Consider the following 15,335-nt stretch of genomic DNA (forward strand, 5'->3'; position numbering starts at 1 on the left):
AATAATAAAAAAAAATTATTCTAACAAGGAAATTATTATAATAATGATACGATCCAATAATATTGATATTATCTATCTTAAGAAATCATTCCTCATGTTTTAAAATCGTTATATACTGATAATTACTTTAAAATGATAAAATAATTGAACTAAACTACTATCTTGAAATAGTTATAATTTCTTTTAGTGTTTAGGCCCAATAACTATTTCACTAAAGAGAGGTAGGTTTTGTGACAAAGTTAGGTTTTGTGACTGCTAATTATCTAATATAGTATGAGTTTGTGATTTTTTTTTGAGTTTAAGTTCCTTTACACCCCAATATTATCATTACTTAATTCATACGGTGTAGCCTTATGGTCGAGTGATCCTATTTTAAAAATTCACCACGAAAAACTCGGAAATATCAAATAGTGAGTTGTTATTACAATTGTGTTATTTATTTCATGTGCAAGTTAATTAATTTGATATCCATGCTAACTTTTATATAAATTCTTGGTGATTCGATGATTTGTTGATTTCATGTAGAAAATAATTAATTTGATATTCACCCTAACTTTTAAAACAAGTATATATGTGAAGGAAAAAATGTTTTATATTTTCTGACTTGTGTACAATTTTTTTTGGGAAGTACAATTCATTGTATTAAGCTTTTATTCCATAACTTCATATTAAAAGTATTAGCTGGTTTGAGATCCAAACTCTCATCCAACCAAGTATTTGTCTATAGGTAAAAACAATATATTTGACTGTATTTTATATTTGATGAATGTTAATTTTGTAGCTTGACTATGATATTTGCGCTTAGGGGATGTATACAAGATAAAATGCAAATGATAATAGCAAGATTTATGTGATAAAACAATTAAAATTTATTAAGACATTAGTAAAAATTGACCATAAACATAAATAAACATAGGGAACAAAGTTTTGTATTTACAACATTCATGACCTTAATCAACATTTCGGCCGAGATTAGAGATTAGCATGTAAAAAAGCTTCCTGTCAATTGTGTTGTATAGATTAAATTCTTGGTCACTCATTCTTTCTTCTATCCAGCCCCAGCTTAAGGCTGGGTCGTACAGAGCAGACGTCTCGTATTTGTAAACATCAAACTCGGTAGCCATTTCCTTAAGTTTGGTATATATGTATGTGATATATATGAGCCAAGAAATGAAGGTGGAAGAAAGAAGGTTTTAGTGATAAGCATTGAACTAGAAAGGGGTTTTATAACAAATTTTCTGTCATCCAAGGGTTTATTTTCATGGAAGGATGCATCTTGTACAAGATATTCTATCTATCCAAATGCTGTATTTTTGTTTAAAATAATAAATTAGTGTCCAGTAGATTCCATCTAACAATAGAAATAACTTCAAATTTTTCATAAAAAAGCATTAATTCTCTTGATTTTTAGGATCTTAAATACTTTAATATGTATTGAGAAAATGATATCCTACAAAATAAATATTTTTTATGGATTATACATATTTTCCTTTCCATAATAGAATGATTCATATTGCCTAGTTTAGACTTTAAGAAAAAATATAATGCAAGTGTAATACATTCATGCAATATTCGTGTTCTATGTATTTACTTATTTTTTATGTATAAGAACTGTAATAATGATATCATGGAGGGGATAATGAATAAACCATTATTTTCTTAATGTGTGGGAAACCAAATACATTCAAATCTATTGACATAATGTATCTTACACATTGAAGAATATTTCTAATATTTTAAGAAACGATATGAATCAAGTGCAATACATACTTTCAAGTTTAATATATTTTTGCAATATTTATTTTTCATGCATAAGAATTGTTGTAATGATGACATTGTTGTAATGATGACATGAGGATGATATTATGTATAATTACATAGCTAGTATCTTAAGTATAATTTGTAACTGTACACAATAAATTGTTTTTCAAAAGAAGTTATTGTAAAAGAACACATTTGGACTATCATATATCAATTTTTTTTCTTTTCCACAATAAAATGATGTATATTCTCAAGTATAGACCTTAAAAGATAAATGAAAAAAAATCAATTTGTACGTCCATGAACTAATAGCCTTTTATTGTCTAGATCCGTGAACTAAAGAATTGTGGGTCCTGAATTTGGACATAGTTTGGAAACATGGTGTCATATTTACGGTTTAACGGAAGGACTTACATTAAAAATTTTAAAAGTTAAGTGACCCACAATACATAATCTTTAGTTTCCGGTCCTAGAAAATAAAACATTAATAGTTCAGGGACCTATAATTTAATTTTTCCAAGAAAAATATGAATGAAGTATAATACATCAATGAAATAATTATTTTGCATGCATGAGAATTGTTGTGATAGTGACATCATGGATATATGAGATTATACAAAATAATGTTATTGTACATCTAATTAATGAATAAATTCACGTAGCAACAATATCAATTTTTTATGATTTGTTTAATATTATTACTAAATAAATGTTTTTCAAGTAGTGTAACAAATAGTTATTTTAAAGATGAAATCATAACTAAGAAATTATAAACAATTACAATATTACATATTTCATCTCAAACTTCAAGTGCGGCACCCATGAGTTGATTGTGTTGTCCGGGTATGACTTGTTAGGAGTTGTCCCATATTGTGTATGGAAGGGATCATATAATCAGGTAACGGATTCAGTAAGGGTCGAGCCCTATGTGTAAAAGGGGAGACTGTTGGTAGTTGTCCAATATCGTTTATGTGAGGGGAAATTTGTTACTATAGAAGCCGCCAAATAATTCCATAAGTAATGAGGCCTTTTCAGATGTGCCCAAAAACAAATCCCTGCAGGCTCAGCCCAGAGTGGACAATATCACAATAATATGGAGTTAGACCTGACTTGCAAACCCAACAAGTGGTATCGGAGCTTCATATTATAATGATCCATAACAATCTCAAATGGGCTCCAAGAAGGGTTCTAGAATCTGGTATACGGGCTACCTCTGGATGGGCTTACGGGGCAGGAAAATGAGCCTTCTAGTACGGGCCTAGAGGGAGGCAGGGATAGTCAGGTATACTTCTATTATGGGTCAAGGGGGGCTAGATCACATAATCAGGTGACGAATATGATGGTGTAAAGCCGGATGTGTGAAGCGAGCATTATTAAAAATTGTCACACGTAGTTTATGGGAGGGGTAAATTTCTAGTATATGAGCAGGCAGTTAACTCCATTAATAATGAGGCCTTCAATTTAGCCCTGGTACGAGAGCCCAAGAAGTGGTATTAGAGTTTCAGGTTATAGCGGTTCATAACAATCTTAGACAGGCTCCTAAATAGACCTAAAATGTTGTAGATACGATAACCGAGTTTGGGCTAAGGGGGAGGCATATGGGCGGTCTAGTATGGGCATACGGGGACCTAGATATGGTCGACTTCTAATATTGGGTCAAGCTAAAGAAAAATGGGCCATCCAGATTGGGCTTAGGGGTGTAATAGAGCCAGATGAACTTCCATAATGGGTCAAGGGGGAGTCATACTACACAATTAAGTGGAAAATTCGGCAGTTGTTGAGTTTGATGTGTGAGGGGGAAGATTTTTAGAAATTGTCTCACATCAATTGTATGATGGGATCACATAATCAGGTGATAGATTAGACAAGTGTCGAGCCTTATGTGTGAAGCGGGAGATTGTTCGGAGTTGTACGACATCATTTGTGGGACATACAGTTTGCTAGTATATAAAAAGCCAGATAACTCCATTAGTAATTAGGCCTTGTATATATCTAAAATAAATTGGTGCAGCTTCACCCTAGAGCCCATAATATTATACTATATCTCAGCTCTAAAAAAATCGAAAAAATTGATATGTATATGTTTTTAATATCTAAATCTGTATTGGAAATAAAGTGGGTATTATCTATATTTGAATTCTATAATTGCAAATACACATAAAGGCAAACTCGTATCCGATAATATCTGGATCGAAAATTAAATTGGTTAATCTCAATTTTTTCTCATGATATTGAGGTTAATCTCATGATATTCTTCCTAAAATTATGTAAAAACCGAATCTTGACAATTACATACTTAGCATCTTTTTGTCTTCTTTTCAAATTGGGATAATAAACATTGACATTCTTAATAAAATCCACACAAAACAAATATAGGATTATATAAAATACATTTTCTATAATTACTTACTTATCTTTGGAAACTGTTGTTAAGGTCTACCAAAATGTCCTTATTATAAATTATAGATTTTATAGAAAATATATTTAACAAATTTATTTCAAAAATATGATTCCGAAAATGTATATTTGAATTAAAATTTTAAAACTACTATATTTATGGAAAAAACATATATAGGAAAGAATTTTTCTTAAGAAACCTTAAAAATACCTATTTCTCCATTATATAGTTTACAAAATGTTATTTTTATAAATAAAGGTTAGGTAAGCAATGTATAAAAAATGTCATTGTATTATAAAACCATATAATTTAATATTTGTTGTGTAAATTACTTATTATTATCATATCTTAGAAAAAATATGTAATATTGGCATATTTATTATATAGAAGTCCACACTTTTGAAAGTAATCTCAATCATTCATTTTTAATATTATTGTAGATCTTACACCTATACATAATATGGATTTATTTCTTTTCATCTTTTATGAAGATCTTCATTTCTTTGACCAACTAGTGAAAACTATATTTTCATTACTACTTATATATTTTTATGATTTTTCATCTTTTCATCTTTTTTTTGATTTTTACCCTATACCCATTTCTTTATGTATATATTTTATATTGACTACCTCTCTTCATCACGACTACATGTTTCTGTAAAAAAAATGTTTCTTCAAAGTTATCTTTTCCTACATTATATTCAGTCTCTGACATAATTTACTTTCAATTTTAATGGAGTCTTACTATTTTCAAGGTGATTAAGGTTTATGTTTGGTTAAATATCTAGTGATGGTTCATAGATATAGATGTTAGTGGTAATCATGAAGGTAGAGATGATGGTAGTTTGATTTTAGGGATTTAGTATGTATTTGGTGATCCTAATCGAATATAATTTATATTTTGAAAAATAAATTTATTTTATTCTTACATATAATAACAGTAAAAGATATCTTATAAAAACTCTTTGATCTTTGACTACCAATGTAATGAAGATAGCTAAATCTTGAAAAAAATCTTGAAAAAGGAATATCTAATATTTTTATAATTTGAACCAAAAAATAGTAGGAATCCATAGTACTAAATGTCTTTAATTTGGTAAATAAATTATAATTGAATAGTACTTTGTAAACCATTACTAAATTAAAGATCATTTTGTCTTTTCGATGCTCTACGTAGTTGAAAAATTGCCAAAATTTGATTTCCACAACTCGAGATGGATCCAAAATAAAATCATACTAATGCGAATAAATATTTTTTCTCATAGAAATCTTAATCCTTTTTGTTCATTTTTAATACCTATTTGATTATTTTTTTTGTTTGACTATGTGAAAGGACCATTAAATCTTGAAATAAATAGTTGATAGTTATTTGCTCTAAAAGAAATGGATATTTATATTCATAACTTTTTTTTCACTTCAATTTGTGGATAATTTTAAGTATAACATTTTTTGAATCATTCCTTGATTAAAAGTTATTTTTTAAAGTTCGTGTAGGCCTAAAATTCATCAAAATATGATTTATAGAACTCATCATATAGGCAAATTAAAATCAAATAAAACGTGAATAATTAAAGTGTGAGAGCAAGTACTTGTATATTAGAATTTTTTTTAATAAAAATATATTTTTATTTTTTGGCCTTGAACATGTGTAATATATACATGTGTTAAATCAAGTTATTCAATATAGAGCAAAAATAAAATTAAATGACACCAAAATTCTTTTTCTACTAGATTTATGAGTTCTATTTCTTAAATTATTTAAAAGAATTGTTAGATCTTGAAATAAATAGATGAATAGATGTTCGATCTAAAATAAAGAAATATTTATATTTTCATTATCTAAACCAAAAATAGTAGAATGCCAAGTATAATTGGGAACTTAAAACAGAATTCTATATTTTCATGATTTAGACAAACATTGAATATTTTATACAAAATTTGTACCTCAATTTTTCTTTAATTTTGGGATAACTTTAGCTCGTTAATAATTTAAGAACATTTCAAAATTAAAGATAGTTTTGTGAACTTCTTGTTGGCTGTAAATTCATCAAAACATATAGATGAAATAAAATCAAACATAACTTGAAAACTTTTTTTTGAAACCTAACTTGATAACATTAAAATAAATGATATGAATATGTTGAATTGAGTTACTACTATATTTAAATTATAATTATTACCTAATTATGGTTAGTATAATTTGATGAGAAAGGTAAATAAGAAATTTTTAAATGTAATGTGATTGGTCTAAAATTTAGGACTTTGGTTTTACTGATTTAAAAATAATTCAAAATTTTCTGAGTGGTTAACTGGGGAGTTAGACTCAGTTTTTATAATTGAGGAAGTGTTTGTAGGGTAATAATAGAGTTGTAATCTGATTGGTCTATTTTGTAGATTTTGCTTCCCATTGGATAAAATTAAATAGAAAATATGTGATTGGTTAACTCAATGATATGGTTAACTCAGGTATTAGAAAGAAGGATAAAATATATTAATATGTTGAAATAAGTGACCACTATATTTAAATTAGAATCATTAATTTATTATAGTTAGTATAATTTAATCAGAATGGTAAATAACGAAATTTTTAAGGTAATATGATTGGTCTAAAATTTAGGACTATTCTTTTATTGATGTAAAAATATTTCAAAATTTTATGATTAGTTAACTGCATAAGTAGTTAGACTCGATTTTTATAATAGAGGAGGCAAATGTATGGGAATAGTTGAGTTGTAACATTGATATATTTTTTTAAGTGTGAGAGTGATTGGTTAACCAAGGTATTATAAAGAAGGATATATACTTGATTCTCATTAGATTATTATTATTATTATTATTATTGTAAGGACTAGAAATTCTAAGTAATTAAATTATGGTTTTGCTTTATCTTAGAAATTATATTAATTTATTTACATGATAGAATGCTTGATATTAAAATATTAGGGTGCACATATGTAAATGGCGATTAAATTATAAAATTTATTATTTTGATTATTTTTTCCGATTTTATTTATTTACTACTCTCTCTTTTGATAAACTATAGTAAGTATGCGGCTAATTTAATTAAATTATTGTGATTTCTATATCGGAGAATTTTATTATTCAATTATCAATATTTCGTATATTGTATTATTCGGTTGGAGTTACCTTACATGTGTTAGATATTATTTAGTATGTAATTAAATATTTTATTTTGTTGGCAATAAGAACCAAGTAAATAATTCAAATATTTTTGAGCTACTGCTTTATTTCAATTATTATTTCAAATACTAGGAGAAATAAATGTTGAGGTGTAATATTATTATATTTGAGAGTAAATGTTTTGCTAATTAAACCTACTTAATTAATAATAAATATGTGTTATGATATTGTATGGTAAGTAATTTAACAATATGTTTTCCATTTTGTAGTATATTTTTTATATATTTTTTCAGAAAGGAGGACGTGCATTATTATATCTATAATAATAAAAGTTTATAAATTTGCGATAGCCACTAGTAAGCTATTAATTAAATAATTTTATGCATTCATATTTCTAAAATTTTAAAAGTTATCCAAATTATTTTCTAATGATTATTCTTAATTATATATGTACAAAATCTTAATTATTAGTTGAGTTTTATTATTATTTGGGGGTTAGTAGTTTTTTATGAATTAAATATATAAGAAAAAAACTCAAAAGAAATACGATTCACGTAGATGTTAACTTCAGGGGTTAATTTCACTAACCTTAGTTAAAAAGGGGATTATAAGTATGCATTTAACTCTTTCAATATTATAAGTTCATCTTCTAAATCCCAAAATTCACTTAGTAACTCTTCTAATTAGAAGCAAGTACTCAAATACAAACTAAAATTAGAATACAAACTACAAACCACATGTTTAATCTCTTCCTCTCTCTTCCATGTACATTATGTAGTATTTTCCCTAAGTTTTTTATTTAAATTTTCCCATTAATCAATTAACTTTTTTTTATAAAAAAATTATCATATTTTTCTTCATCTCCCACTCATCAATTTGCATAGCATATTGGCTATATTTTGACTGAAATCAGTATTTAAATTTAACTGAATCACTAAGCTGAAATCAATACTATTTGAGAAACCAGTAGAATCGTCCAAATATATCAAATATGGTATTCATACTATGTTGGGAAATCACAGATATATATATATGCGTTTTGTTAACAAAATGTAATGTAGCTGAGAAGACAAAACAGTATTTGTCCAACTGACGTATTTTATTTATGAAGCAACACTTACATATATAGAATTCATAAGTAAAGAAAAAACTAACTGAAAAATAGAGAACTAAACTGACTCCTACAAACTCTCCATGACTAGAACGTTATTCCACCACTTGTCCTACTAACTAGAAACTACTTGACACCTGATCCTTTCAGGTGAAGACTCGGTCTAACCAGAGTGAATAAAACAAATAAATATAAATAAAACATAATTCAAACGTTTAGATTAAAAACCAACAAATTTCCCCCGTAATCTAAACTTATTCCAACAGCTCCTTGATGCCCAGAAGTTTACGCATCCTCTCGAATTTCACCACTGCAAGAGCCTTAGTTAGAGAATCTGCTCGCTGCATGTCCGTATTCACATGCTTGACAATGATTTCTCCCTTTTCAACGCATTCCCGGATGAAATGATATCGTATATCTATGTGCTTGCTGCGTCCGTGAAACATAGGATTCTTAGCTAAATCGCTAGCGGACTTGTTGTCCAAGTAGATTACTACAGGACTGATAAACTCACCTGTAATCTGAGCCAACAATTTTCGTAGCCAAATGGCTTGGCAGGCTGCTGCAGTAGCAGCCATAAACTTCGCTTCGCAAGATGACAGAGCCACACACTTCTGTTTCATCCAAATAAAACACCATCCCAGTGGTACTCTTCCTATCTTCGACTTGTCCTGCCAAATCACTGTCACTATAGCCTGTCAACACATTGTTGCCACTGTTTCTTGTGTACACGAGACCATAATTCAAGGTACCCTTGATATAACGCAGGACCCTTTTTGCAGTATTAAGATGCATTACCGTAGGTGTTTCCATGTACCTGCTGATTATACCGACAGAAAATGCGATATCTGGTCGTGTATGGACCAACTATCGTAAACCTCCAACCAAGCTTTTAAACTGTGTTGTATCGACCAATTTCCCACCTTCATCTTTGCCAATGTTTTCTTTTGGATCCATTGGGAATTTAGTTGCGTTGCATTCACTCATGCCAGCTTTCTCCAAAATCTTCTTGGCATAATTAGTTTGCCTTAGCTCAATACATCCCTTGCTTTGTCTGACTTCTATACCCAAATAATAAGAAAGCTTTCCCAGATTGCTCATCTCAAACCTCTCATTCATTCTTTTCTTGAACTCGTTTATCATTCCAACACTAGAACCGGTCACAAGTAAATCATCTACATATACTCCGACGATTAGAGTTTCCCCATTGCTTTTATTCGTGTAAACTGCATGCTCGTATGGACATCTCTCGAAACCCAGCTCTTCCAGGCAGCTATTTAGCTTTGCGTACCATGCTCGAGGCGCCTGCCTCAAACCATATAGGGCCTTGACAAGTCTGTACACTAAGTTCTCCTTTCCTGCCTTGACAAAACCTTCGGGTTATGAAACGTAGACCTCTTCTCGAAGCTCTCCATTCAAAAATGCAGTTTTTACATCGAGGTGATGAACCTCCCATCCGTTCTTCGCAGCAAGAGCAAGTAGTAGTCTCACAGTTTCTAGCCGAGTCACCGGGGCGAAGATTTCTTCAAAATCAACTCCCTGCTTCTGAACGTACCCTTTAGCCACGATCCTCGCCTTATATTTTTGAATTTTCCCGTCTGCATTTCTTTTAACCTTGTACACCCACTTCAAACCAATGACCTTGTGCCCAGATGGCAATGTGGTAAGTTTCCAGGTTCCATTGCGATTGACAGCCTCTATTTCCCTTGCCATTGCCTCTCTCCAGTTCTGCTCCTTTTCAGCTTCTTTGTAATTTACAGGTTCGTCCACCCCCATGAGAAACAGCTCTTCGTCTTCAAGAACAACTTCTTCCGTATTAGCCTAAATGTCATCAAGTGATCTGAGATTCCTTGGTTCGCTACTCGTGTCAGAGTCTGTCATTGATGCTATGGAGCTTGAGTGTTGAGTCGATTCTCGAGAGTCCATTGAGTCTGCATTTGTGGATTATGAATGAGATTCATTTTCACTCTCAGACTCGAACACCATATCTGAACCAGCTCCAGAAGTGTTTTCCTCCACTGTAGGTGCACTTCCTCCAAATACCGTGAATGTTCTAGTCTCAACTGTTTCTGGATATGCATCGGACTCCCATGACCAACGTTTCTTTTCATCGAATGTTACATTTCTACTAACATGTACCACTTTGTTTACAGGGTCGTACAACCTGTAAGCTTTGGTACCAGATTCCTTTCCAAGATAAATTACTGGCTTGCTGCGATCTCCTAGTTTCTTCACCTGAACACTTGGTAACTTCATGTAACCCAGGCAGCCAAAAACACGCAAATGCTCAATATTGGGCTTCACTTTTAACCAAGCTTCGTACGGAGTTACATCAGACACTGCTCTCGTAGGCAATCGATTCAAAATGTAAATTGAATGCCGAATGGCTTTACCCCAAAAGTGATTTGGCAGTTGTGCTTCCTTCAATAAGCTACGGGCCATCTCCACCATTGTTCTATTTCTTCTTTCCACGATGCCATTTTGTTGCGGCGAGTATGGGGCGGTGTATTGTCTCTCGATGCCTTCCTCTTCACAATAATTCACAAATTCCTTTGAACAGAACTCACCTCCTCTTTCTGTTCTAAATGCTCTGATCTTTCTCTCCGGACAATTTTCAACTTTTGCTCTGAATTTCTTGAAGACTGAAAAGGCTTCATCTTTTGATTTCAGAAAGTAAGCCCACATGACTCTGCTAAAATCATCAACCAACAAAAATAAATATTTGTTACCTGCAGTCGTAGTTGGCGAGATGGGACCACATAAATCTCCATAAATGAACTCCAGCTCCTTCTTTGTGTTGTAATTTGACTGCGACGGAAAGCTTTTTCTGGCCTGTTTTGACATAAGACACCCTGCACACACATCCTTGCGGAAACATAGCTTTGGCAACCCATGCACCATCTTCATGTTCTCCATCAGCTTTAAGGCCTTGAAGTTTACATGTCCCAATCGAGAATGCCACAGCCAGGTGTCTTCTTCCGCTTTTGACAACATACAATGTGATTCACCGTCTTCTAGAATGATTTTGTACAACCTGTTTTGAGTTCTTTTCACTTTCATAAGAAGAGTTCCACATGCGTCACGTACCCACAAGTAATCCCCACTAATTGTCACCTTGTTCCCTTCCTCTGCTAACTGCCCAATACTGATTATATTACTGCAGAGGGATGGGATGTAGTACACGTGACGTAGGGTTCGTTCCTCTCCAGTTTTTCCTCTAACCACCACTGATCCTCTTCCCTTGATGTGGACAACTGATCCGTCTCCGAACTTGACTTGTCCAGTTACCTTCTCGTCCAGTACCCTGAATTTCGAACGTTGACCCGTCATGTGATTACTAGCTCCGTTGTTCAGGTACCATAGGTTGGACTTCATCTGATTTCTTTCGGCTTCTTGACTCAATTTTGGAGACACTCTTTCCTCGGTTATGAGAACCACCTTCTCATTTTCATCCTCAAGTTCATTCAATAACAGTGCAGGTTCATCATCGGGAAGTTGTGCTATGTTAACCTCTTCCTTGTTGTCCCTGTCTCGTTTTGGTCTCCTGCAATCTGCTGCAAAATGCCCGAGTAGGTTGCAGTTAAAACATCTTGCACGACTTCTGTCCCTTACACCTCGATTATTATCTCTTGCTCGCACCTTTTGATCGAGTCCACCCCGATTCGAGCGTTTGTTCCATTCATCACGAGTGAGCAACAATTTGCTCTCCTCCTTTACTTTCTTCATCCATTCCTCTTCCGTAAGAAGCAACTGACTTCCATTTCCTTCACTTGGTCCTCGCATCCTCTCCTCATGAGCCTTCAAAGAACCAACAGTTTCTTCGAAAGTCATTGTTTCCAGATTTCCGAACTGCTCAATTGTGGAAGCAATCTGCAAGAATTTCGGAGGTACAGCTCTTAATAATTTCTTTACCACGTATGACTCAGCAACAACTTCTCCCAATGCACGAATGTTTGTCACCAAGGCTGTGATTTTCAGACAAAAATCGTCTAAAGAATCTGTATCTTTCATGTTCATTGCTTCGAATTCCGCCTTGAGGGTCTGAACTTTTGCACTTTTGACACGTTCAACACCTTGGCTCATTACTTTAATTGCTTCCCACGCTGCTTTGGCAGTTTCCTTATCTGCAAGTGATAAAAGGATGTCTTCTGGAATGCTTTGATAGATAGCAGCCAAGGAGAGCTTGTCTATCTTTTCTTCTACCACCCCATTGGGATCCTTGGGTTCCACTGCATCCCAGACGCCATGGGCCTGCATGTACACCTTCATCTTCATCGCCCATGCTGTATAATTCGTTCTCGTCAACATGGGATAATTCAAACTCACTGTACCGTCTTTGTTTCTTCCTGGCTCCATTGTTGTTGTTGTCTTTGGCATATATTTGGGCATCAGCCACTCAATCAATTTATTGAGGCTCTGATACCAGATTGTTGGGAAATCACAGATATATATATATATATATGCGTTTTGTTAACAAAATGTAATGTAGCTGAGAAGACAAAACAGTATTTGTCCAACTGACGTATTTTATTTATGAAGCAACACTTACATATATAGAATTCATAAGCAAAGAAAAAACTAACTGAAAAATAGAGAACTAAACTGACTCCTACAAACTCTCCATGACTAGAATATTATTCCACCACTTGTCCTACTAACTAGCAACTACTTGACACCTGATCCTTTCAGCTGAAGACTCGGTCTAACCAGAGTGAATAAAACAAATAAATATAAATAAAACATAATTCAAACGTTTAGATTAAAAACCAACATACTAATTGTTCGAGGATGTAAAAAAATACAGTCAAGTTAGATTTTAAAAAAAATTCACCAATTAACGGGAAAAAATCAATTAAAAATAAGGGGAATAAGGTGGAGTTATGTGTGGGATGGTGTAGTTTGTAGTTTGTATTTTAATTTAGTTTATATTGGAGTAAGATTCTATATATATACACATATATGTATATATTGTTGATTTTGTTGCCCAGCATCGAAGGGAATCAAGTGATTAAAGAGGGACTGATCTTTTCTACTAAGCTTCCAATTTAAGGTAATTAATCTTTTTGGAATGCTATTGATGTGCATAATTTTTGAAGGGTATCACTGTTATAGATATGTCCACGATTCTATTCCTCTACCCATGTATTTAAATACATTATAGAGATGTGCTTACATTATCTTTTATGTTCTCACTTTTACATTTCTTATCTTCTTTTTTCTCTTCCTTAGGCTTGGAATGAGACAAGAGTTTGATATATTTGAGAAGACCGGGTAGTCCACTATGAAGAATGATATCTAGAGGGAGAGAAATAAATATTTTCACGCAATTTGGGATATTTTGTTTATATTTTTGTTCGCCAGAACTACACTCTCTTTGTTATATGTAATTATTGTCGATTTTTCCGTGTTGTCAATTATCTTGAATATGCTCAAGAGTATTTAATCAAAAATAGCACTATACTATCTGAAGAAAGATGATAAGAAAAGGAATAATGATCAAACACATATGATTTCAATGTTTGAAGCCATCAAAATCAAATAAGGTTGCAACACTGGGAGGCCCCGAATCAGAAGTGATAATGATGATGATGACGACGATAAGTTGCTACTACCACAAGAATGAACTTCTTGATATACAGATTGAACCATTACTAGTAGAAATTCTAAACATTTGTCGCAAAATAAATGACATGCAAAGAAATGGGTTTCAATGGTCTTTTTCAAATAAAGGATTATTTGGTTTACTTGGAATAAAAACGATGTCCTCATTTTAATGTTATATTTTTTCCATTCTATTTGTGACCATAATAGTTGTGTTGGTTACTGGATTGTGTAATAAGCTTAGCTCTATTGAACCTCCAAATAATAAACTACAAAAATTAAATTTTAATACTGACATGCATATTATATCCGATAACTTCATAGATATAATGTGAACGTAAAACCTTATTATAATGAACAATGAGTTTATAATACATGTTTGAACTTATATAGAAAATCAATATACACTAAATACAAAAAGAATCCTGAATAATAATAATAATAATAATAATAATAATAATAATAATAATAATAATAATAATCTATATTCTAACATCCCCTCAAACTCACGATGTTGTAGCAATAAGTATTGAGAGTTTGTTAGACAAGAAATGAAATCAAAAAATAGGGTGAGATTTTGTAAAAATATCGGCAATCTGAAATGAAGAAGGAACAAAAGACAATCAGAGAGTAACTTGCAGTTTATAATGGGGAGTAAAATGACAATAAATATTAATATATTTAGTGCGCTCATGAAATAGGAAAGTACGTGCAACATGAATTGCACACTTATTATCACAATATAACGGAGTTAAACTAATAAGGATAACTTGTAAATCTGCAATTAAGAGGCTTAACCAAACAATCTCATAAGTAGTGGAAGCCATGGCACAATACTCAGTTTCTGAAGACGATCTCGAAACAACATGTTGTTTCTTACGATCCTGAGGATGGCTAGCCCAATTAGCATCACTATAAGAACACAACTCTAAGAATGAGGTAGAACCAAAGAAAAGCACTACACCATAAATGGCCTACTACAACACTTTATTTTAGTATTGCAAAAAAAAGGTTATAGTATACTTAAATAATTATGTCTATTGCAACCATTCTATTTTGATGTTGGCGTATAGTAAAAAAATATTACTTTAGCATATTTTTTTTTTATTTCCCTAGATAGAAATTTGCATAAAAATGAATTAATAACTTAAATATATATTATTCATTTTTTTCAAAATTAACAACGCGTTATCAAAGTCAATAATAATATTTTTATCAAAATAATATTTTCTCTAAAAATTTGAAAGCAATAAAAACTATTAGGATGGTAATATATATATATATATATATACTAAAATATTATTGATCAATAATTATTTTATA

Source organism: Apium graveolens, chromosome 11, assembly GCF_009905375.1.
Source record: "Apium graveolens cultivar Ventura chromosome 11, ASM990537v1, whole genome shotgun sequence".
NCBI lineage: Eukaryota > Viridiplantae > Streptophyta > Magnoliopsida > Apiales > Apiaceae > Apium > Apium graveolens.